This window comes from Prinia subflava, chromosome 2 (assembly GCF_021018805.1).
Source record: "Prinia subflava isolate CZ2003 ecotype Zambia chromosome 2, Cam_Psub_1.2, whole genome shotgun sequence".
In the NCBI taxonomy this organism is placed as follows: domain Eukaryota; kingdom Metazoa; phylum Chordata; class Aves; order Passeriformes; family Cisticolidae; genus Prinia; species Prinia subflava.
In genome coordinates this window covers 66,388,598-66,414,275 of record NC_086248.1, presented here as the reverse complement: position 1 = coordinate 66,414,275, position 25,678 = coordinate 66,388,598, and positions in this window count along the sequence as shown.

Here is a 25,678-nt window from a genome sequence, read left to right as displayed (position 1 = left end):
TGGCATTTTCCATATTCCTACTCTACATGGCACTGGAGAGCTGTCATGTTTGTGCCTAGTGTAAGGCCTCAGAATGAGATTGTGTGCCAAAATACAAGGGTATGTGACTTACCACAGGTACCAAGTATGCCTTAAAAATGCTATGAGATGCTCTCTCTATTAATTTAAAATCCTTTAGCACCTTCAGAACTCTGCCTTGAACTCAGGCTCTGAGCAGCTGGGATGTTGGGTGGAAGCAGATGTCAGGGGATGGAGAAAAATATTCCACAGTGCAAAAAGGAGCATGGTCCACACTGTAGTCATATCAGCACAGTGTCATCCCAAACTCATTGGACTTGCTCAGATGTAAAGCTTCTTAGTTCATGCACACTTCCCTTCACAGGCAGGCTGCTTCCTGAGGCTAAACCAGCGTGCTGGCACATGTGCTACACCACACTGTCATACCAGCTCCTTTGGCAGAGCTCAGACACTCGTGCACTCTCCTCCTTGTGTGCTGCAGCTCCACCCCAGGTATCTGGGAGGGTAACTAACAACTGAGCAGTGGCTCTTTCCACCAGTACGTGCATGGGGCTGGTAAGCATCTTATGATCCTGCCCTTACTGCCTGCAAAAATCTAGTCCTAGATGAATGTAAGTTTCCAGAATTGATAGATATCTGATAACAGCCAGATGACTGCAGGAGTAGTACAAGACACATTTTTGTGGATCACTGATAGGATGATTCCTTTACAAGATGTAAATGATGCTTTCCCAGCTCACACTGATGCTCTCAATAGAAAGGTGAGTGCACACATACAGACAAAATGATCTTCCATCCACACATCGCTTAATGAAAGACCCACATTACTGTTAGTCTTATGACAACATCCACTTCTGGAATAATTTCTGGACTTTCACTTTCCTTTTTAAATAACCTCATTATATTTGTTCTTTATTATGCTTGGGCTTCTTCATTTTATTCCATATCCTAGCGGCCATGATTTTAGCAGCCAACTGCTCGATTACTTTCTTTTTAGGAACTAGACAGAGCACCTGCCTGTTCAGCAAAAGGAGATTCTAAGCCTACCAGAGTAAATAGGCTAGGAGTGCAGTATCCCTCAAAGACCACTAGCCAGGTAAACAAAATATATGGAGTCCAAATTCCACATACTGAGCCATTAGATGCTCTCCCATATTTCTCAAATCCTCTTCTTCCAGTCTCCTCTGCCCCCTTGAAGACCCTTTAACCCTGGCAGGTGAATTGCACTCCTACTGCCTATTTTCCCTCACTCTTCTCAAACCAGTTCTAGTAGCTCCATGCCAAGATGGCATTTTGCCACCCCAGAACTGAGCATTATTATTTCAAAATTTTACTTCTTACTGTTACTGAAAATCTAGTTTTGGACCAGGAATAGGGTCAAGTATGTGTAATCTTTGTGTTTGGATCCTGACAACACTGTACGATGTAAATGCTTTTCATTTCTTTTGCTACTTTTTGTTTTCTTTCATGCTTCTCATTACTTGATCTCTTTTAGCTTTCCTCCTCACATGTACAATTAAAATAGAGATCGCTTCAGAACTTTTAGAAAACCTCCACCCCCTCCCCCCACAAACCCAACCAAAACCCCTAAAAATCCTTCCATACTGCTAATTTCACATCTGCAAAAGCAGATACAAAAAAACCCTACCACCCACTTTTGGTCAATAAATATCATTACTGCAAACAAGCATGAGTTGTAGGAGCTGAAGAAATCAAGATGCGCTTTTGACAGGTTCATTTGGCAGTGTAGGAGGTATTCTACAATTCTAAAAATACGTTCTATTTTCACAGACATTTTGAGATGTCTCTGTAAGTTCTCTTACAGAAGATGGCCCAGGGCCCATATGGTACAAGTCAATCTGACAGATGTTATATAATAATCTTTCTTGATTAAACCAGTACAAGACATTCTCTTCTAACCAACCAAATAACAAGGAAGAAAGAACCCATCCATTCTGAAATTAAACACCACCAATACATAGACATGATAGGGCTAGAGACCGTGCTATAAAAATGTTCTGGTCATGTTTGGGAAGTCTTTTTTCCTCTATGTCCCCTCTGTAGGGGGAGTCCATTACCAGTGGAGGGGAAGTAACAAACAGGACTTGTTAGTTCGAGAGCTTACATCAATGCCAGAAATTCGAAAGCCAGATTAATAGTAATATACACCAAAATAATTCAGTAAAAGGAAAGCAGTAGGAAGAGCGGGACTCCTCATTACAGAACAGATAATTTGATTACTTTGCACAAAGAAACTGAAAGTTTCTTTGTGCAAAGTAATCAAAGAAAATCAAACAAAAGAGAAAATCTATGTGATTTTTTTTTTGGGAGTAGAAAAGGTTATCAAAGATTTTGTATCAGACACTGAAGAAATAGGAATCGGGTATATTTTGAAATATATATCCCCTATGTTTTGAATATGTTGTCTATAACTACAAGGACGCATTGGAATATTATCCCAAGGGAACTTGTTGAAGAGGCCTTGGGCATGCAGCACCTTCTAGGAGCTCATTATGAATATCGCAAAATAAAAAGAATTTCATGCTTTTCTTCAAGTTACTCAAAATTGCATCTCAATCGTTAAAGCTGTTGATGAGAGGAAAAAGGATATAATGAGACCATGCCTATACTGCCAACAAAAAAAGACAATTTAGCTCTGAAACATCTGTGCTGATCATCTAAATTAAACATGAAAAAAACCCCAAAACTGTAACTGTCTTTAATGCCTATGTCAGAAAAAGCTTCAAGCTCTTCCACATAGACATTTTATTTTCTTCTACCAAATACGCTCATGAAGACTGAAGTTTCTGGTTTTCACTCAGTTTTGAGTTGCCAAAATCGTTTTAAATATTTAAATGTAATTTATGTGTTCAGAGCCTCACCACATTGTGTTGTGATTTGGAACTAATTTTGCACGCCTGCTTTTTTTTGGTATTTTGTTTATATTAGGAGTCATGTGGGGATGACAGTAATTCATTGTCACAAATAAATTCTTATAAAACTGGATCCTTAGTCTAGATCCAGTAACACTGAAATCGAAGGACATTTTATACCATAATGCTTTTCTTGATCTAGAACTTTCATAGGTTTTGGGATTTCTTTCTTTGCTTCCTTCTCTCTCTCAGAACAGTTAATCATTCTGTCTTGTTCAGCTGGCAAAAAATGTAGGCTTATGTGAACACAGCAACCTCAGATACTGAGGACAGGACAAAAAAATCCTCTGGTCTGGTGATACAGCTCTATATCTGTGTCAGGCTTGTCAGTCACTCTCAATTTCATGCTATTTATTCTGATGTAAAGCCATTCAAACATGTAGGAAGACTCCCATTCATTTTATTGGTCTTGGCATGCTTGCCTAAGTCTCAGCTGAAGCAACAATCTTCTGTTCATCTTGTATGAAATTAGACTTCATCTTATTGTACCAGAACTCCTGGGAACTAATTACAAGTCTATTTTTATGGTAAAACAAGCATATTAAAAGTTTACAAATTGGGTGTGTGTTTGCTTTCTTTAGCTCACATACTGTGCTCTGGAGTATTATTCCCACATGTAAACAAGATTGCAAATATAAATTGCCTAAGTGGCTTCCCTGTTGTCAGAAACAGCTGTTCACTGTGCTAGTTACTCCAGATTTTTTCAAACACAGATACTAACCCCCTGAACTAGTTCCCTTTCAAGTGAGTAGCAAAGTGGGATACTGGAGGAATGATTTGCTTCACTAATTTTCTTTGCATTTCAGAGTAAGTGTCCACTCACAGAATGAATACACTAGTGTTGATTGATCAAATCAGAAATCATGGGCCTAAACTGAAGCACTCAAACAAATGTGTCGCTTGTGCCGAGTGCTAATCATGTTCTTTAGTACTTTGATAAACAGAGGTCTAACACATGAGCTTTCCCTACGTCCTTGTAAAAAGATGAGGATAAATTTGGTTCCTTGTATTCACAGTCTATGTTTTGAACCTTGAGATATGCTTTTGACATTCTTAGAGAAGTAACTGGATGGTTAGGTTTCTTTAGTTTTTTTTTTTTCAAATGCAAGGACGAGGTATACCTTTGTTAAAATACACAGAGTTCAGATATTATTTGGTAATACCAAGTGACTAAATTTCAGAGATACACCAGTCACTATGAGAATCATGGTAAAACTATATTTTTCCAGAAAGGGGGAAAGAAAGTCACTGCTAGATTGCAGATAAGGGAACAAAGCATTTGTATGGATGCTCATATCTATGTGCAAACAGGGTAAGCACAATACACCAGATACACAAACGCTAAAAGGTACAACTTCCTTGACATCTTTGTATCTGTCTGGCATTCTCCAAGTAAAATTTTCACCTCCTTTAGCATTTGAGACTATAAAGATCACAGGCAGTGTGGAAGAACCATCAGTAAACACCACCAGTAGAATATTAAGATTTAAGCACTCTAACACTGTATTAGTAATATCCAAAATCAACTGTGGCTTTCTACAAACTAATTTTGTGGTAAGAATGATTTTCTGTCAAGTTTTGGTACACTTAGTTTAACAGAAGTCTCAGGAGCTACAGGAGTAGCTTTTGTCTAGGTGGGAATTTCAGGGATGAGAAAACTGACAACGAAACACAACACAAAGAGAAGTTTGAATTGATGTTAATGGGTGCCTATGTGATGATAACATAGTCCAGTGCATAGTTCAGCTACTGTGACACCAATACATTGTTCTGAGCAAAACAGAAATGCTAAGCACTTTGGAACAAAGAGCATTATCATTGACACATTAGAAGAATCAATCCCAATGGAGCTGGGCTTTACCCTTGATATGGAGGGTGTGGTATGCTTGTTTAAACAGGCACTCCTTATAATTGTGCCAGTTGTACCTGTGGTGAACAAACAGACTTGACTCAATATAATTGTCAAACCTTAAAAAACTATGTCAACAGCAACATGGGTGTTGCATAGGACTTCTTGGAAGAAGATTTAATACCAGACATAAACATTAATTTTCTTAGCTATTGCTTCCATAGACTTATAATGATCACTCTAAGTACGCTAAGAAAACTCAATTTTGAGTAGCATTTGCATGCTGCAGTGATTTTCAATCACTGAAGGAAAAATAAAAACTCTCCTTTTATCAGGAATTCAAAACTTTCCTACCACTAAGGATTACTGAAGTCACATGGAACTGCTATAGACACCTTCTGGATGATGCTTTCACGACCATTCCATCTTACCAGGTACACCTGGCTTGGTAGGGGTTGGCCCAGAATACCTGAACTCTAACAAATAGCAGCTGATGTTGAAATTAGATACATAATATAGAAACTACTCCCCAAACTGTTAGTGGTAAAGCAAGCAAGCAACTAAAAATAAAAATAAAAAAATTAAAAATGCCTTTAAAAGACAGTCCTAACTAGGAGTTCAGCTTTGACCTTCTGCCTTTATCAGCTAAGGATGTTGCCACAATTCAGAAAAAAAGAAGTAACTGGAATTTCAAAGCTACTGAAGTGAGGGTGGTTTGCAAAAGTGTCTTTCTGAGTGATTTTGTAAATCTGTAGTTATCCCTGGTGACTCTCTGTACGCAGAGGATCCTAAATAGCTGTGCTAACATGAGTCTAAAGAACCAGTTTGCCTACAAAACAACAGAAATATTCAGGTGACTGTAATTAAAATTTCATTACTGCTTACTTTATTTCTCATTTTCATTCAAAATAAGTGTGAGCTACCTACTCTAGGCAGAATATATGTGACCAGGTGGTTTTATAAAGTATTGCTTCATATTTAGATATCAGCACCAATAAGAAGCAGTAGTAATAGTACAGAGTAGTGCATGAAAGACAGAAATTGGCTGCCTTACCAAGTGACACTAAACGTTTTTTGTCATTAGGCAGCAGATAATTTCAAAAGTAACTCAGCAGAAACCAAGTACTGTCTTTATCTTATTTAAAAATCGCCCATTGTGTTTATCCATCATGTTTCAATTCATATTCTTAGCCTAATAATTCCTCAGTTACTACTTATGCTCATTTAAACTTTGGAGCAACTGTTCTGCTATATCACCTGTTACATGAATGCAGAACATTTACTCCAAGCTGACAGTCTGAAACATAGAATCAGAAATAGATCCTGCATGCTATTCTATTTAAAAAAAAAAATTAAAATTGTTGTCAGTTGGACAGCTCTGAACTACAAATTTGAAACATAAATAAAATTTGAACACCCCCATCTCCTCTTTATTTCAAAATCTCACACATTCACATCATTTTGACCTTACTAACTTTATTAAATACTCAGTTTTGACCCAGGCTTATGGTGTGGGGGTTCTATAGTGTGAAATTAATGAGTTGGATGGGATCCATTATATTTGGGAGGCAAAAGGAAGTTCTGTGGGGAGGTGTGAAGTCTACTCATGTCAGTGGAAATGTGTTGTGTGGGCACTGAGGTACCTTTAAGAGGAGTTCCATAACCTGATATTTTCTTGCTTTCAAGAGTTTTCTCTGCATGCATGTCATACTTACTCAGCCTTAACAGATTCAAAGCTCTTCTACACACGAATCTGCACAGTCAGTGGGGAAGTACTCAAAGTAAGGCTGGTGAAGCCAGTCACAGGTTCTGACGCCACAAAAAGCTAAATTCAGCAAGCTCACTGTGTACCAACACTAACCTAGTCTGAATTTGGAGCAGAAACACTCCATTAGTCACTATTCAGGCACAATACAGTCTCTGCTACCTGGCAGTGTAGTATGAGTGGGACTAGAAATGTTCAGAATCCTTTATCATCATCTGAAAGCAGGAAAGCCTTATCTACTAAGACTGGGGCGATTTGAGTCTGGGATATTTAGTAAGGTTTTCTTTTTGGTTTTACATTTGGAGTCTGTTTCCTTAAAATCCTGAACACCAGTTTTACTTTGCCATGAAGTTCATAACAATTAAGTGTAAATGTGGGTCTGCTAAGGGCACCTGTGTATGTACAACCCACATGTTGAGATGTACATTTGTGCTCTCTGGATGGAAGTTCATGTTGACTTCCTTTAATAGGAATTCTTTTAAAAATTGTTAGTCTTTGATGTAGACTTTGTTTCAGGTGATTTATGAATTTGCCAAAGGAAAGACCAGCATGAAAGTTCCTAGTTAGCACCACTAGAGTCAGTACACTCTTCAGCTGTCACCCCTCAACTTTCACCTCCTCTTTAACCCCCAAAAGGGAATTTCAAACACAAATATGTGTTTGAAAATAAAATACTTCTCAGTACTTATCAAATTAATTTTGGCCTGTTAAATTTCTCACAAGAACTAAAAGAGAATTTTGCTTTTATGAATTTCACAGTGTTTGTAGATAAGTGTTGAATAAGCAGGTACTGCAACTTTTGGAATGTTGTGTGCAGATGTCTGCAGGATGGGAAACACTTGTTAAAAAGAGATTTAGCAACTTATAACACTGGGTTACAATTATACTTTAATAATACCTTACATTTAATTCTACCTCTTCTTTTAGTGAGCACATACCTCAGCTAATCTCACTTTATCAAACTAGCCTGTTATTTGATCATACTGCCAACTAAATCTTTGATTAAGAGAACAGAAAGATTTTCCTTTTTATTCAATTATTCTCAAACTCCAAAAAACAAAAAAATCAACTTTTGGCAGAGTATTACTTGCTTGGTTTCTACTCAAAAGGAATTTTTAACAAGTTTGAAAATTTACTTTAGAGTGTAAGCATGAAAAAATGGACAGACGTTTCTCATTAAAAAAAAAAAAAAAAAGGCAGTGGTGTTATTTTGAACATCTGTCCAACTGCAATGGAGAGATGTAAGAGGCTGAAATTGAGTGGAAAACAACTTCAATTTGCTTGAGTTACAGACTGTTAGAAAGAGAACCCTGCAGTTGGTCAAAGTAATTTTTTCTTCACTAACATGGCATGCTGTGATGCTTCGTGGTTAATAAGCCTAAAAACCAGGGGCTGGGGGAGCCTTTCTGTGCATTTGCAGATAGAGCCGACAAAAAAAACCTTTGAAAAATGGAAAATAATGCTCAACAAAAATTATTTGCCCTTCGCTGAAAATGTTCATTGAAGTAATCCAGATCCAAGTACAACAATTCTGAACCTTAAAAAAAATAAAAGAAAGAAAAAGAAATGATTTGAATTTGGTTTTAGGTTTTTTTACTGGCGTTGAGGAAGTAATATTGTTACCTACAATCAATTCTTTCTGTTTGCCAAAGGTGTACAGAGTCAAATTGCTCAGTAATGCTGGATACTGTTTAGGAACACGGTGATAGGGGAGCAGATCCAAGTTGTGTTGCACACAGACTTTCCTCTGACAACCAAGGTATACAAGCCACCAGAGTGGGCAATTATGCATCATCCCAGTAAAATTACTCCAGACTCAGGTAACTACAAATTATGACCAAGAACGTGCTTTTAAAATCAGATGTAGATTGTATCACACTTATTTCTATATTTTTTGATGTCTGCCTTCCAACAAAGTACACAGGAAAAAACTGGTCTAACATGTAGCTCCACATAAATAAATAAATTTTATTCAGAAGAAGATAGAGTTGATCAGGAAAACAGAGAAAAAGCAATGAAAATTTTGATCAAGCTATATGAACTGGGTAACAGAATTGTTTTGCTAGCTGAAATTTTAATGAGTCACCTCCAAACTACAGGTGTGTTAATGATGTGAAAACAATGTTTCAAGCAGTGCTGACTTCAGTTGCTGTAACTTGAAGTCACCAGTTTGTATAACCAGGGTTTAAACATTGCTAGCAGCATGCAAAATGGCTTAGATGTACATAGAAGATAAATATTCGAAGCAGATGGAAGAACATAGAAAAAAGTATATTTAAGAGAAATAATTTTTGGAGGAGTTAACTTTCTGCAGCATGATGTGTATTGAAGTTAGGCTGCACTCAGATAAAATAAATGAACAAGGTTTTGCATGGAGAAGAATATAACAAAATGCCAACAGATTGCTATGGAGAGTTTGGCAGCAGATAAGTGTTGTTATTTGCAATAAAAAAACTTTAAACTTAGCAATAGCTCTCTGAAGTTAACCTTAAAACTTGCAACTATTTGAAAAATATTCAGAGACTGATTAACAGGACAAAAATAGGATTCCCATGAATTTCAGTGTTACATAGTATTCAGTCATGGAATAGTCTGGATTGGAAGGAGTCTTTACAGGACTTCTAGTCCAATGATCAGGGACATAATCAGCTAGATCAGGCGGCTCAGAGGCCTCACCCTGAAAAGCTTTAAAATTTTGGTTCATTATATTCACTACACATTACATTACTTTCTTTCCCCCATAGTTGTCTGCCTCTGTAAAACTATGGAAAGTAACTCCTTTTCCTGCATTTCATGGGGGAAAAAACAAAACAAAAAGTCCTGCAGCTGGAATGGGTCTAATTACAGCATGTTGTTAGTATATATTTCATATAGTTTTCCATTTAATTTTGAGTATGTTTTACCATTTGTTTTGGTTTAAATTCATGAAGATTTCCATTGATTAATAATCCTTTGTTGGAAATTTACTGGAGCATAAGAAGTCTTATGATTTAACTTTGGAAATTTTCTGGGTTTTTTACAGATATACTCTTTTACTTTCCTGATATTTCTTTCCATAATAATGTATTACTTGTTGCAACATAATTGCCTTCTTTGCAGACACAAGCATGTTATGTTCTGTCGCTGCTATTTATATCTTATTTACTTTTAAATATGACTGTCTCATAATAATGGAGTTATTTTGCCTCTCTGAATCATGGTACCTCTTACTTCAGTAAAGGATTTTTTATGTGACAGATGTGAGATTACTTTCTTCATTTTAACCAAAATAGACTATTAATAATTTGTCTGAAAGACCTTTACTTCTTCAATAATATTTTCAGATACAGCTACTTAATGTTCACCACTGTGGCTCTCACACAAGAACAGCTTCCAACTCTCATCTACAAGTGCAAGAGGAAACACAAAAGAGAAGAAAATCATGGGCATAATTTTTGGTCATAATCTAAGTGTTACATGTGAGAGGATAAAACATAATGGCTCCACTTGTGTGTTGGGTCATCTCAGGCCAATCTGTAAAGCATTGCATTCTCATTTCAGTATTTTGGGCTGCTTATTCCAGTTTCCTAATGTTCATAATTACACCAGCTTTGAAAATTACTTTCATGTCTATTGTAACCATTTTAGCCTTAAGATGTACACACCATCCCTCACCATGCATTCTTAAGAAAATCAGAAGGTTATAGATTCCCCAATTTCACAGCATGCAGATACAATAAACAGCTATGATTTTTGAGCTTAGTATTTCAGATGGCAGTTCTGTATAATCATAAAAAGCCCTTATATCAGAGGACTGTGAGTATTGTTCTTTTAACTACCTCATATTGCATATAAACTCCTTGAATATTAATATTCCAAATCACATACAGAATGTGGCCATCATTTAAAGAACTATGGCTGGAGGGTCACTAATATCATTAAATTTACAGTTATGAAATGAAATCAGGTCCCAAATCACAACTGAATGCAAACATTCATTGAAATTCCAAAATCCCACCATCTACTTTAGAAATACACAGCTGCTTTATGAATTTTTAATTTACTCCTTTTTATTTCAGGCTTTATTACTCTTTGGCATTAGCCAAAATTGTATACAAACAGGAACAGATTAGTGCAATATATTCAGCTTATCCTTAATTGGATCATTCTGGAAATGGGAGATACTCCCAGTAAACCTATACCATTACAACCTGATGCATTTCACGTTTACTGCAGTGATGTAAAGGAAAGGAAACCACAAACTTCCCCACACAATTAAAACAAACAAACAAACAAACCATAAAAAACCAAACTCCAAACCCTTAGAGATATTGAGACACTACTAGGTCTCAGTCCTTTTTTAAAAATATGTCCTTCTGTATGCCCCTGATTGTCATGAGAACCTTTATGCTTTATGCCTACATCTCTGTGGGATTCTCACTGTGAAAAAAGGTTGTGTGCACTGTTGCTAGGTAGCTACAAGCATGGAGGTAACTGAGGGACCTGTGTGCCAAGGTGACCTGCAAGTCACTGGGCAAGATCAGGAGGGAGGATTTTGTCAGTTACCAAATGCAGAACCCAAAAATAGTGGAGATCAGAGAGTTCCACAAGCCTCTCTAGGCTTTACTAGGATTGTTTGGTTTTAAGTAGAAACAACAGAAATTGATCTTTCCCTTGAAAACAAACCTAAAAAATCATTATTATTCTGAATTCATATACCAGCTGGCACAAGTGGCATTCCCTCTTTTGAATATACAATGCCTAGAAGTGAGATCAGGTATGGCAAGCCAGCCATTTCTCCATCCTTCTCATTCATCCATCTCCACATACAGTCAGTTGAAACTATAATTAAAACAAGGTTTAACATAAACCTGCAAGTCTCATCAAAATCAGGGATCAGATAATGGCAGATTACCAGTGACATGATTACTCCTGCTTGTGTAATCTGGTGATACCTAACCACAAGGTCTGGAATATGATTTAGAAGCTATATATAACAGGACGCTACTTACAATCTCCAAGATTTTTCCAAGGCATCAGCAGCTTCATATTAAAACCCTTCTGATGAGAGAACACCTAAATCCAAGCAGTTTTGCTTACTACATTACTATGGCTAGCTTGTTCTTGTAAAATGGATCTGACACTGCTGAAGGGAGGCTTTGCACTGAGTTTACAAATTATGATTAATTGTGCTCTCAAGTCAAATGTGGCAAGGATTCATGTCTGGATGTAGATAACACACACCACACACAGATGAACAGCTGTGTCATTGATCAGAGTTCAAGATCTCTTGTCATGGATTCCCATCATTAGTATGCATTTTCATTATGCTATTACATATTTACAGTCTCTCAACTACTTTCTTTCATTTTTTTAATAGAATAGACATACCTTATTTTAAGACTTGGCATTATTAGAACAAGTTAAAACAGTCATCTGTAAGGACAGGCTTGTTTTTGATTGGGGGATTTTGTGTTTCTTTGTGGTTGTTTTTTTGGGGGGTGCCTGGAAAAGAGACACATAAAAATTAATGAATAAAATAATTTTTCATACTCTGAGCTCACTCTAGAAGGACCAAGTGGAATTTTATCAAATTTCATAAAACATTTACTTTTGAGAAAAGTCAGAGAAAAAAAAATCCCCTAAAATGTTGGGACATAATGACAGAGATTTTAATGAACACAGCTCATCAACCATAACATCTTTCCATTGACTAATTGCTTCATGAACTCAGAAGCCACAGAACACAGAAGTAGCATTACACTGAGGAAGGGTCCCTAATGGTTTTACAGTCTTGCAAACCCCAGGTGAAGTTATGACCTCGGTAAAGATGACCTTTGATACTTGTCAAAAATATTCCCAAAAGGCAGTTTGGGTAATTTTCCTCTGCAAAGAGTCATAAAGATGCTGATTAAATAAATGTTTGGTTTCTTAAAGCAGACTACAGGGAGCTTTCCAAAGCTTCCTTCCTCTAGGAGCACACTTGTTCTGTTTACATGTTCTAGGTGGGCCCAGCAGAAATGTGGCCAATCAGAAATAAATTGTTTTTTCCCCATAAAGTATTAGATTGGACTGACAAACTAATAACGAAAGGAATAAAATTAGGACTTTCAAGTAATCAGCTTATATTTGATTAAACATGATACCAATAATCATACCCAATAGATCAAACCAATTGATTAATTAGTTGTGTCTAGGAATAGTGGTTATTCTTTGGCAGAATAAAAACCTCATTTCCATTTGTACATACACAACGTAATAACAAGAAAGGGAAGAAGGAAGTATAGTTCTCTAGGAATATATATTTATAGATCAATGAAAGATGAAAGGAACCACAAGAACATCCTTCTAGAAATAAAAAATCTAGGGATAGAAAAGAGAAGAAGAAAAATAATGAGAAGAATGAGGCTAAGGAGAAGACTCAAACCATATAGAAGGCTTATGACCTTTGAAAGTGATTCACTGACTGCAGTGGAATAGTGAAGATATTTGTACTTCCTGAATGGCATTATTTCCAGAACAGATTTCCCTTGCTCCTATATGAAACAAAGCCTGCTCCATTGGTTTTATGCATGCTTTACTTAATGTGCCGTGAAACATTACATTAATTTAATGTTGACCAACCCAGCCCAACAACTGGCAACTCTTTTTTGCAGATTTTCCAGCAGCTGGGGCTTGAAACATGGTGATTAACTACTTACTCAACATACATTAAAATTAAATGTATGGCTCAGGATGTTCAGATTTTGAAAACAGGTGGCTGGCTAGGATGAATTGGTATATTCTGAAAACCTGTATGTTATAGCCATTTGCAAAAGCCAAAGATTTGGTCTTTAGAAAGGAATAAACTTGTCCCACTTATTGGGGATTGATTTATGTTATTTTAGAAGTGATTTGGTGAGGTTTCAATTTTTTTTATAATTGTGTGTTTTATGAGAACAACATGGATTCTCCAGAATAGGACTTTTAAAATTTAATTCCAAAGATTTACATAAATTCTCTGAGGGTGAATCATTGTAATTTGAAGGAAGAGCCCTACCCAGCTGTGCTTCAGGTTTTAAGTAAATAATTATTTTGGGGGGGTTGGGAAAAAATCCAGCTCCCAAACAAGTTGGAGAATTTACACCACAGAACAAATACCATTCTGAGTACCCTGATAAAGCCCTTGTCCTTATTACTTCAGAGTGAAATCTTAAGAGTTGTAACTTTTGATATGTTTGATGAAAAGCAGGAGAGACTTGCATGCTGAGTGGGAAAACGATTGAATGTGGAGAGCTTGATAATCATATCCCACTGTAGGTACTTATGCAGATGTAATACCCCTCACAGGTACTAAAAAACAGGTGCATTAAGCAGTAGAAGAAATAAGGTCAGGAAGAGCTAAACTCTATCAAGATCTCACTTCCAAATATAACCCTCTGATGGTTTCATAGTTCATGATTAACACAGGCCATGACTCAGAAACCCCTGAAATATGTTCTTAATTATTCAAGCACTCCTTTAAAGTAGACAGTCCTTTAGTTAATGTCAAGATTATATTTTGTTGTATCGCTGCTTTTAGCAAAATTTCCTATTTTGCTTGTCAGCTTGTGGGAGAGTGGGAAAAAACCAAAATAAATTCTCCCATTTACTCTTCCTTCAGAGGAAAACTCTATTCTTCTCCCATATTTGCTTAGCATTTGCATTCTTCTCCATACTCACAATATTAGAAATCACTCACCTGAAGAGCCAGCCTGTCTTTCTCAGCCTTCCTTAGAGTTAATGGAGAGAGGAGCTCCTTCATGGGGCAATTTGCAGCAGGAGCTGTGTCCATGTGGGATGCCTTCTAGAACAGGGCTTTCTTCTCTCTTGCTTACTCAGGTGTACAGGATAATAAAAATGGCTACACTAGAGCAGTTTAACTGTGCTCTCAATACACCTTGAAAACTCAAGGAAAATTGAAACTATTAAAAAAAAAGATCAACAGTCGGCAATAAGGGCATTTGACTAGTCTTTTTCTCAAGTCACATAATCTTAGGAAGTTTTATGTAGTGCAAATCTTCTGTGAACATAGTGAGACCTTTCCACTCACTGAGTTTGTGTAGCCACTTTTATTTTTAAATCTGGTGAGTTTTTCTAGACTAAATTTGCTTTTAAAGTGTATTTTCTTTTATTATTTGGCGCGCGTGTGTGTCTGTACTGCGAGGTTGATTAATATGGATTTTTGTACATTTGTTTAATATCTGCAGAAATCCACACAGCATTCTTGTAGTTTGCAGTGCCTGACACTCTGGATATGTCATTCCCAAAAAGGGGGACAGGCTGTGATTCTTGGATAAGTTACACTTTGGCTATTTGCACTAATTTTCTGCCTTTGCAATGCTAAGGGAGGGTTTGAAGGCTGCCTTTTCCCCTGCTGAGATGTTCAGCCAGGATGTGTTGCTGCATTTAGCAGTCCTCTCGACCCTTCTGCTTTCCTTTACGCTGACACCAAATTTGCTTTCTCCCTTCCTTTATTTTGTCATTGTGAAGATACAGTGCAAGATTCCAGTCTTCCCTGACCCTCACTGACAAACACAGTTACGAGTCCTTTCCCTTCATTTCTTGCCATGACATGAAAGGGTGGCCATGAGCCCCCTGGACCAAAATGGTGCTAAACTAGATGGACAATTCACACTTTACTCTGACAGGACAGAAGTGCATGCTTCTATGGGCTTTAATTGACAGAAGGACTGCACCAAACACTTAGGAACTATTTAAAAATAGGAGTCCCCCTAGCTGGCCTGTGCTTCTAACCACAAGCAATTAAAACACTGCTTCTTAATTGCTTCTTAACTGGTTGGACACTTCATTTATTTTAGCTTATGCCATAGCATGGCAATCAGGACCTCAGCATTCCCAGCTGTTACATTCTTAAGGGCACTCTACAGTATTTTCTTCTTGGGTTCTAATTTACCACCCCCACAGTATTTTTTCTGTCCTGAGCACAGCTGGCTTTACTGCAGAAGTGAACTTCCACAGACTTGCATCAAGCAAAGATCTTGAAAAGAAATCAGGAGGTGTACACTTTAAGGTTAATATAATGACAGATACACCCCACCTCTTTCCCTTCTGACTCTAATTCCTTCAAGGCTTGAGGACTCAAAGCATAAGAAAATAGACTGAGAAAAGCTAAGTGTTACTAGGGGTGTGTCACTGATACATGCTGTCCAAGAATCTCCCATATAATTTCTTTCCCTTTATCAACTAAACCTTTCTTTTTATTGGTTCCAGAGCCCCAGAGATCCCAGCCTGCTTGCTGACTCTAATAACATGTACAGGGTTGGCTGAACAAATCCCTAAATCAATAAAATCCCTATTTTAGAGAAGAGCAAAGAAAGAAATTGTTCTGGGAAGGCAAGCAGTATTAGAGATGGTCAAAAGCACAGAGAAACTATTTTTGAAATCTTGTCTGATTCAACTTTTTTTCAGCTGAGCTGAACCTGTTTACTGAACTGAATAATTTTCAAAGTATATCAGAACATATCTCCTATGTCAAACACATGTATCTATGAATACTTTAGTCTGCAGGCTGATGTGCAGCCTCCAGTAGACAAAGATGTACAATTTTTAAGTGGAAAATGACTTGGCTCTCCAAAACCAAACTTACCTTAAATATTTGGCTCAGTTTTTTATTTTTCTGCTGATAGTATGTGAAGGGTGTTTTTAGCCACCAATAAATATGGAACTACTGGACTGGTTTTGCAAATATCATCAAAGCCAAAACAAACCTATACGTAATTCATTTGTGAGTCAGCAAATACAATTTGCCCAGACCTCCTTATCCTCTGTGTGCTAACCATGTCCAAAATGGTGTGAATGCCACAATGCTTGCCACATATCCTTGTAGCTTGATTTTGCTTTCTCTTGCAAAAAAAAAAAAAAAAGAGGGGGGGGGGGGGGGAAAGCCCCACTTTTTGAGTTGGCTTCTCTGACCATTCATCACCTCCACTTCACCATGTAATCATTATTGGAGAGACTGCTTTTTCCAAAATAGGATGTGTTGCTAAAAGTGAGGGAGGTACCTATTGTCTGAAATTCTTTGAAATGCTAGAGAATTCATTACCATATAGAATGTTTTCAAATAATGCTGCAAAATACTGATGAACATGACCTTTTCTATTAAAAGCTCACATTTCCTGCCTGAGAACAGGACACTCATATTTAGAACCGCTTTCACAAAGTTGCCAGGTCGTGGTGCTACTGAGAATCCTACAAGAATGCCAAAAAGCCAGTGTTTCCACCATTCTTTAAGGTTATTTATGATGAAGTTAGGCAAGTTAAATGGAATTAAAACTGGCTAGGGATGTGAAAGACAATAAGAAGGGTTTCTCTAAGCAGGTGACAAAAGGAAGGCTAGAGAAAATGTGAGCTCATTACTCAATGAGTTGGGGGACCTGATTATTCAGGGTGTAGGACAAGGCTGAACTACTGAATGCTTTCCTTGCTTAATCATTACTAGCAAGACTGCCTTTCAGGAATCCCAGGTCCCACAGCGCAGAGAGAAAGGATGGTTGAAGAAAGTGATACCCTTGGTGGAAAAGGATCAGTTCTGGGAATATTTAAGCATATGTGCACTATCCATGGACCCTGATAGGATGCACTCATGAACAGTGAGGGGCCTGCCAGAGTTTATTACAAGGCAATAATCTGTAATCAACTATGGTAACCAGGAGAAGTTTCTGAAGACTGCAGGAAAGAAAATATCATCCCTATCTTCAAAAAGGGAGAGAAGGAGAAACCAAGGAACAACGGGCCAGTCAGCCTCACCTCAGTCCCTTGGCAGAGAAGGGAGCAGCTAATTTTGGAAAGCATTTCTGGACATATTAAGGAGAGAAAAATAAGCAGCAGTAGTCAGCATGGCTTCACCAAGGGTAAGTTCTTGACCAAATAGATAAACTTCTATGAAGAAGTGGCTGGCCTGGTGGATGAAGGAAAAGAGTGGATATTGTACACCTGGATGTTAATAGGGCATTTAACCCTGTTTCCCATAAGATCTTTGTAGCCAAGCTGCTGAGGCATGGGTTGGATGAACAGCAGTGAGCTGGAAACTGACTGAACTGCACCAGCCTTGGAGGGATGTGCAAATTCTAGCTGGGGACCGGTACCTATTGATGTATTCTAGGGGTCAATACTAGGGTCATTTGTGTTTAACATCATCAGTGACTTCAGAAAGCCTGTCAAGGGTACAAAACCGGGCATAGCGGCTCATATGCCAGCAGGTTATCCCACCATCCAATGGAACCTTTACAGGCTGGAGAAGTGAGCCAACAGAAACCTCATTAAATTCTACAGGGAAAAACGCAAAGTCCTGCACCTCGGGAGGAATCACCCCATGCTGGATGACAACCAGCTAGAAGGCAACTTAGAAGAAAATTACCTAGGACTTCTGGTGAACACCAGGGTGAAGATGAGCAAGCAATGTACCCTTGTAGGATAGAAGCCTAAGAGTGTCCTTGATCAGAGAAATTATTGTCAGCAAGTGGCAGTGATGAACTTCCCATCTACTCAGCACTGGTAGGCCAGACCTGGAGCACTCTTTCCAGTTCTGGGCTCTTCAGTACAAGACAGACATAGACATACTGGAGAAAGTCCAATGTGCAGCCATGTAGATGATGAAGAGATTCAACAATCTCACATATAAGGAAAAGAGAGATCTGGGACTGTTTAGCCCAAAGAAGAGAAGGATTGGAAATTTCTTTCCAGAGGACATAAATGCCTGAAGGATGGATGCAAAGAGGAGCCAGGTGCTTTTCAGCAGTGACAGTACTAGGGACAGTGGACATGAAATGAAATACTAGAGGTTTCCTCAGGAAATACATTTTCACTATGAGGGTGCCTGAGTGTTGCCACAGTCAGCAATGAGGCTGTGAAGTCTCCATTGCCAGAGACACCAAAAAAGCCATCTGGACATGGTCCTGGGCAGCTGGCTCTAGATGACACTGCTTGAGCAGAGGGAGACTGGACCAAAGGACCTCCAGAAATCCATTCCAGTCTCAACCATTCTGTGATTCTGCAAAGTTAAGAGATAAGAGAATTGTATTTGAAGCAAAATATCAGTGTACTGCTCTCAGACATCCTAACAGAAGGAGCCCTGGGCAGTTTTTAACTGGGAACTTGATGCAGGTGCCTGTGTGCTTTGGGTTCCTGCCAGCTTAGAAGGGTGGAAAGCTCTTAGCAGCTTCTGAAAACATGACTAATCCCAGAGGGCACAGATCTGAGTACCACATTTGGTTTTGTTTCTGGAAAAGCTTGCCATACTTGTATTTTGTAAAGGAGAAGGAAGAGATATTTTTATGTGAAGCTGCTTTAGAAAGAAAACACAGCTTGCCTTGGAAGACATTCATGGGCTTGAATTATCAAAATAATTGTAGGCTATTCCTCTCCCTTTGGTTTATACAGAGAGAAGATTAAGAATTTAAATAGAAAATTAAAGATAAGATATTTTAAATACTCTTTGACTCTTCTGTTACAAATAAACTGTCCAAATTCAGTATTTTTTTTCTTCCTCCAGAGAATGGTAAATTTGCAAACTCAGCATTACCACTAATGTCACTAATGAAACTTTAACTTAGTCCTCAACGTTAAAGTCATCCTAAATTCAAGATGCCTTTGATCCTGTCACCTATAAACTTAAACTTGAAGTTCATTTGATCCCCCTTCGTCTGCACATGGGTCAGGTCATGTTGTTCATCTTTACAGTGGCTGGACATGAAAGCAGAGACAGCTGCTTTCAGTTCCTCATATTCCCATGAGTCCTGTATTCCCACGGCTCAGGCCAGAGCTACGCATGACAGACACAGAGCAAGTGCAGGCACATCCCTTTGCCTGAGAGTCCCAAGCTGGTTTATTCTCAGTGTGACAGAATGGTGGGGGTGTTTAGCTGGAATCCTTAATGTGCGTTGAACACGCACGTTTTGAAAGACTTTTAATTTCTATTTAGGTAAAGTTTATCCAAGGGACAGCTCATTTCCTCCTGAGTTGGCTCCCTCATCAAAGAACCACAGGGTTGTCCATGTTGCTTAAGTAAATTCTTGACATGTACTTTAAAAATGGTTGAACGCAATATTTGCCTTTAGTCTCAAGGTCAGAAATAGCTGATCTTTGTTTTTCCCTCCCACTAGAAATTCATTCAAAATCAGACACCTACACACATAATATTACAGTTTAAAGGAAAAAAAGTGACACAACCATAAATGCTTCAAGACACAGTCCTATTCTGGAAAGCATTGGGCAACCATCACTTGAGATTCCTGGTAACCTCACATAACCTTATTTGTTGCATATATATATATATATATACACACACTCATATTCATGCCAATAGCTTATTATGTAAACACATGCTTATCTCTAAAGCCTGGAAACACGTTAAAAAAGAAATCATAACCACAGCAGTATATATTTTAAGCTTAGTGCTCTTCATTCAGTCAAAAACCAGCCAACATACTCCTGTTAAATTACTTACGTGTTTTTCTATCTGGTTTCTGCTAGCTATCATAGTCATAATTTAGATGGTTTTTGATGTTGACCAAAATACTGCTGCAAAACAGCATTTCAGGGCCCTCCAGCTCTGCTACTGCATGAAGAGATTCAGTGATTCACCTGGGCTGCTCATGAGTGTGAGGCTGCAGAAGGGCTGTATGCAAAACTGGAGGTGCAGCTTATCTGCCTTCTCTCTATAGCTTCATGCGCCGGTGCCAGGAGGTGGAATGACTGCTGGATAGATTCTCTCATATGCAACGCCAGCATCCTCTAGTACTTCTATAGAACTCCAAATCAAATGTCAGTAAATAATTAATATAAATAAAATAGCAATTGTGTTTTGATCACAGCAATAGTTTTATGTGCCAAAGAGAGGCAAGAACTCCGTAGGAAGAGAAGAATGAATCATTGCTTCACAATTGATGGGTTTGACAGATATCAGCAGAGTTTTATTCCTTTGCTTCGGGCATGGTGGGGCCCAGGGAGTGGCAGGGGGGACACAGGCCCTCCATGGAAAGGCGGCTGTGTCTGAGGAGGTGGTGGTGTTGTGTAACCACACTGACAGAGTGCGTCACAACGTGTGACATGTGGCAGCAGAAGAGCCTTAAATAGCTCTCACCATCTTTTCTCCTCCGGAGGTTTTGAGGAAAATTTGGTTTTCTGAGTAATGTTTTATCCTTTCTAAAATCACCTGATAATATGGCTCAAGCTCCTCTAGAGAACATCTCCCTGAGTTGTCGGGGAGTTTTAGGGTAGAATCGGTGAGAATCTTGGTCATTTAGGCCCAGATGTTAAAACTGTACACCCCAGAGACTATGGGCTGAATATACGTTCATTAATCCTGGTGTTAAAATTGATCAAAGTCCCTTCATGACCTCATCTGTAACAGAAGCTGGGGCTGAATTAATTCCTGCTTGTGCTGAAGCCATTATTAGAAAAGTGTCTGACAATGACTAAACTTTTTCCAATGATAGAGGATCCATTGCAAAATACAAAACTTTGTTTAACTGTTAATTATCTTTTGTACTAAAATTTCAGCTTTATTTCTGAAGGTTCTTGAACTTATCTGGATTAATCACCCACTCAGGACTTTGTTATTCATTTGTTTGCTTGACTTCAGAGACCTTATTACCACATTTATGTTCTTTATTCTTGTACTTACAGACTGCAACCAAGTAATTGTTTATCTCTGTAAGCTAAATACATTGAGTTCTTTCACTTTTTGTCTCCAGCAGCTGCTTCTGAACATTGCTCATTGCTCTGATCTCTCCAATTTGTCTGTGTAGTGTTTGATCTGTAACACCAAATTTGGACTAAGCATTCTAGCAGTGCAAATGAGGAATGTAGTGGAAGTATAATGTCAGCTGTGCTGCTTAATATTGCCCTTTTACTCCTCTCAGAACTATGGTGACCATATCAGAATGCTGAGCCCAAATGTCCAATTCATCAGTGCCTTGAGTCCTCTTCAGAGTCACTGCATCCTTCCTGTAATTGTGGCTTTTATTTTTCATTTCTGGTTGAATAGGTTTTGTGGGACAGAATAAAATGCAGGCTGTTTCCCATACCCAGGAGCGCTGTGTCCTGCTGACCTATGCCCATTGTGCTTTACTACACCTCAGATTGTGACATGAACTCAGTTTCTGTAAATTGCCTTGAGTCTTGTTATGCAAATTAACAAACAACCCCCCTGGACTCTGGTGGGATGCCCCAAGACCCTGGGACTCAGCCTAAAGTCTCTTTTCTGCCCCCAGAGTTTCCCTCCTCCTCTGCCAGAAGAAAAAACCTATTTCTCCATGCACTGCCCCTCCACATCTCAGCCTGGGCCAAATTAACTTAATAGATCAGCATTTATTACTGATCCTCAGCAGGAAATCTTTTTACCTCAAAGTAGAGATTTTGCAACTGGCCAGCCAGGCCTTCTAAGACACAGCCCAGCAAAAGATGTTTCGCTGGTGAGACCCACTCAGAGTTCATGTTTCACAAGCACAGGTCTCCTTAAAATGGAATTTATTAAGCTGAGACTTAGCCTTTCTCAGGTATTTCAACACCTGGTCAGACTGAGTCATACAATTTTGATTTTTCACCCATATTCAGGACTCACCTGTCACCAGACCAAGGGTGGGGCATCAGCTGGGGCAGTCAGTAGTCTCTGGGGTGAGGACCAGGGTACACCGATGGTGTTTGGGATGTAAGGTGATAGTAAGAGGGTAACAGCCAGCTGGTGGGAGTTTGCTGGTTTGCAAGATTCACAGGCGACAGGGTCACAGGGGATGCAGGATGGTAGCTAGGACTGTAAAGGCAACTGCTGGATGGGTGACAACCAAAATGAACAGAAGTCTTTTAAGGGGCAGAAAATCAAGAACCAGTGAGCTGAGAGCAGAGACGGAGGCAGCTGCAGGGTGCAGATGAGCCTAGGTTCACTTCCTTCCCTCCTCTTCTCTCACTTCCCTCTTCCTCTAACCTGACATAAGCAACTTTTTCTCCAGGCGCTCCTTGTAGACAGCATCAAAGCTGTGCATCCAGAAGGAAAAGGACTGCTGGAAGCAGCCTGTAGCTAAGCTACAGGCTTTGGACAAATAAATGTATTCTCCCACGCATGCTCTGGCCATTCAGATATTTAGGGATGGTATTTGTCTTTTTCTGACTTTTTTCTTCCTTTTCTCTAAGATGTCTTCAACGCTGTCTTTTATACCAAATGAGATATATAAAATGTAATAAAGGAATAAAGAATGCAGTGTCCCCCAGTTTGCTTCCAACCCTTCCTACCACCACCCCCCAGCTTCACTTGCCGTGCAGCAGCAGTCTTTGGTAAAACTTCTCTGCATATACTGCTCAGTAAACAAGCAGTTTTACAGTTACACTTCTTTTATTAAAAGAATAAGAAGATGGAGATCAGTATTGATTTATAAACAGATGACAGAGAGCTGATCCTGAATAGATAAATAGCTCTGAAATTATATCTAGAAAGTGGATGGACAGATAAGAACAAAATATCTGTCAGGTTCTTGTAGTGGAAAAGTAAGACCCAAATTCTGCTTGGCCCCAGGATTTGCATGTCTGATAGAAAAGGGCAGGACCAGACAGTGCCAGTGAGGAGTAGGATAGAGGAATACCAGAAACAGCCGGTTTCTTTTCTGGGCTAAGTTTTTGATTTCAGGTCTAGGAAATGCTTTCATCCCCCTTAGGCCGCCATGCAAAATGCTCCCAGTGATTCCTGAGATGCGTTCTCTTGCAAGAGCTTTCTCTGAACCTTTGTCCCTGTGCATTCTCCCTTTCAGTCACTGAGAGAACTATTATTTTCAAGATTCTCTTCTTATCACAAAAACATAATCTAATTCCTTCCAACTTCTCCACCTATTTCTTTCCCTCTCTAATCCCTCAAAGAAAATTAGTTTCAGCTTATAACATATTTCCACTGTGGTATATGAATGTCATACAGAGGGCAGTGCTGCCTCTTCACAGGCTCTCCTGCTTCCAAATGTTACACCATTCCTTGTGGTATTTTTTTTCAGCAGGATTTGTTACTTTTTATCCAAAGAGGAATCCACTGCAGGAATGAATTTACACTGGCCTTGTGCCACCTAATCTTGAGAGCTGAGACACTGGGTTTAACATTTCTGAGACAAACTGTAATGTGTTACAGGCTCTGTGTAGCTTAACCTCTAAGGGGGAGAAAAGGTGTTTAAATGCAGATGACTTAACAGAAGCAGTATTTAAAAAAAAAAGCCCAGTCTAACTGAAGGAAAAGAACACCCTCTTAGAAAGCAGCAGCAAGGATTTGTTTTCCGCATTTCAGAAAAGGGTTTTTCAAATGACAAACTGTGCCAAATTCTGCTTCTCTGTCTCAAAGCCCATGATTTGCAACATGATTTGATGCTTGGTGCATGAACATCTGTGAAATAATGACTAAGGAAGCATAGCAGTAAGTCGCTGTAATTCTCTTAATGTTATATAGTGCAGTTTCTCCAAGGGAAATAAGAATTTACACTCTAAGGGGTCCCCCAACCACTTAAGTACATGTCCCTCGAGGTCCCATTAAACTGCCATTACAGCGAGCCTGGGGCTGTGCTGTTCTCTCCCCCAGCTCTCCTGTGTTTTGTGGCTCCTCAGCAGGTTCCCTCATTATTTTGGAGGGAAATACAGTCAACAGATTGAAGATCAAAAAGAGCCAAAAGCGAGATGCGAAATATCAGCCCAGTCGGAACTGAACAAGCGCCGTTTGATTTTGTCTGCAGAGGAAGCAGTCTAGCGATGCACATACAGCTGTGCCTACTGTTTGGCACATACTGGGACGTGTTTGATCACTTCTGTTGCCTACTTAACCATCAACTGCTAGATTTGTTTTCCCTGATGTGCTAGGGCAGGGAGAGGGGGAGGTCAGGGTCACCCCAAGCTGCCAGAGATCTACAGAGATGTTTCCTCATCTGCTGACTGTAATTGGTTTCCTCTATTCAAAGCCAGAGTCACTACCCTCCTACCCTCCTTCTCCTTCCTCATATTTCCAGCTGCTATCCCATTATGCTCCTCTGTGCTGCTCTTTTTGGTGCTGTAAAATAGATGTAATGGCCTGAAATTGGGCAAGCAGTAGAGGCACAGCCTGCCCCAGAGTTTCGGACACAGCAGAACATAGTGGGCTCTGAACTAGTCTTCAAGGGCTGTGCAGTGATGGTACCCAGTCCCTGTCTCCAGGCTTTCATTTCAAGTGATACCACGGTCAAGGCTGTGCAGGAGACCCTTACCTGCATTAGACATGACCCCACCACAGAGCTGCAGTGACTGGACTAGATTAGCTGTCACTCTGCTGTTCTGTGAGTCTTTATCCCAAAAGAGAAGCCAGATTTGGTGGTGTTTTCTCAATATCCTTGAACAGAGACCCAGCTTTGATAAGAGATTCTAGTAACCATTTTTATAGAACCAGTTAAATAAAAACTAGCTGCAGAATTCAACAGCCCAAGAGTTTTAACAGGCTTTCTTATTTAACAATATAAGCATTTAATTTTTCTGCTTGGCAGCTTTGTGCAAGCAGGTGGAGAGGAAAGATCTGGGCTGGTTTAACTTGGTGTTTTTTGACACAGCCAAATGTCAATACTCAGAAGTGTGTCATGCAAATCAAAGCCTCAGATCTGAATGGCTCCAGTCTTAAGGAAGTTTGCACAGAGATACAGATTTTACAGATGGCTTCTATCTTTTCAATGATCTGGCAAAGGCCTCGGGGCTGAACTACAGAGTAGTCTGGAGCTACATGGTACAGACTGAATTAATCCGAGCATTTATGGATGAGGAAAGAAAATGGTGTTGCTCTCCAATACAAAAATAGCCTTTCATTACACTGAAGGCTGATGCTGTCCTGGTAGCCAATTGCTCTTACAATGAAGTACACATTAAGATGTCGGCCAATGCAGAGGAAAGCAATTCAGGTGTGCTCAGGACAACATACAATGAACAAAAGGGAAGGGGTCATTCCAAATTCGAGCCAGTAAAGGTTCACTGAATGCTACTGGTGGATTTTGAGGAATTTGGATAAAGTAATGAGAAGACCAAATGAAAAGCAATTATAGCAATAATCAAGTAATTTTCTCTGAACAGTCTCATAAGCAACACTGAAAGCAAAAGTAAGAATATCAGCTACAT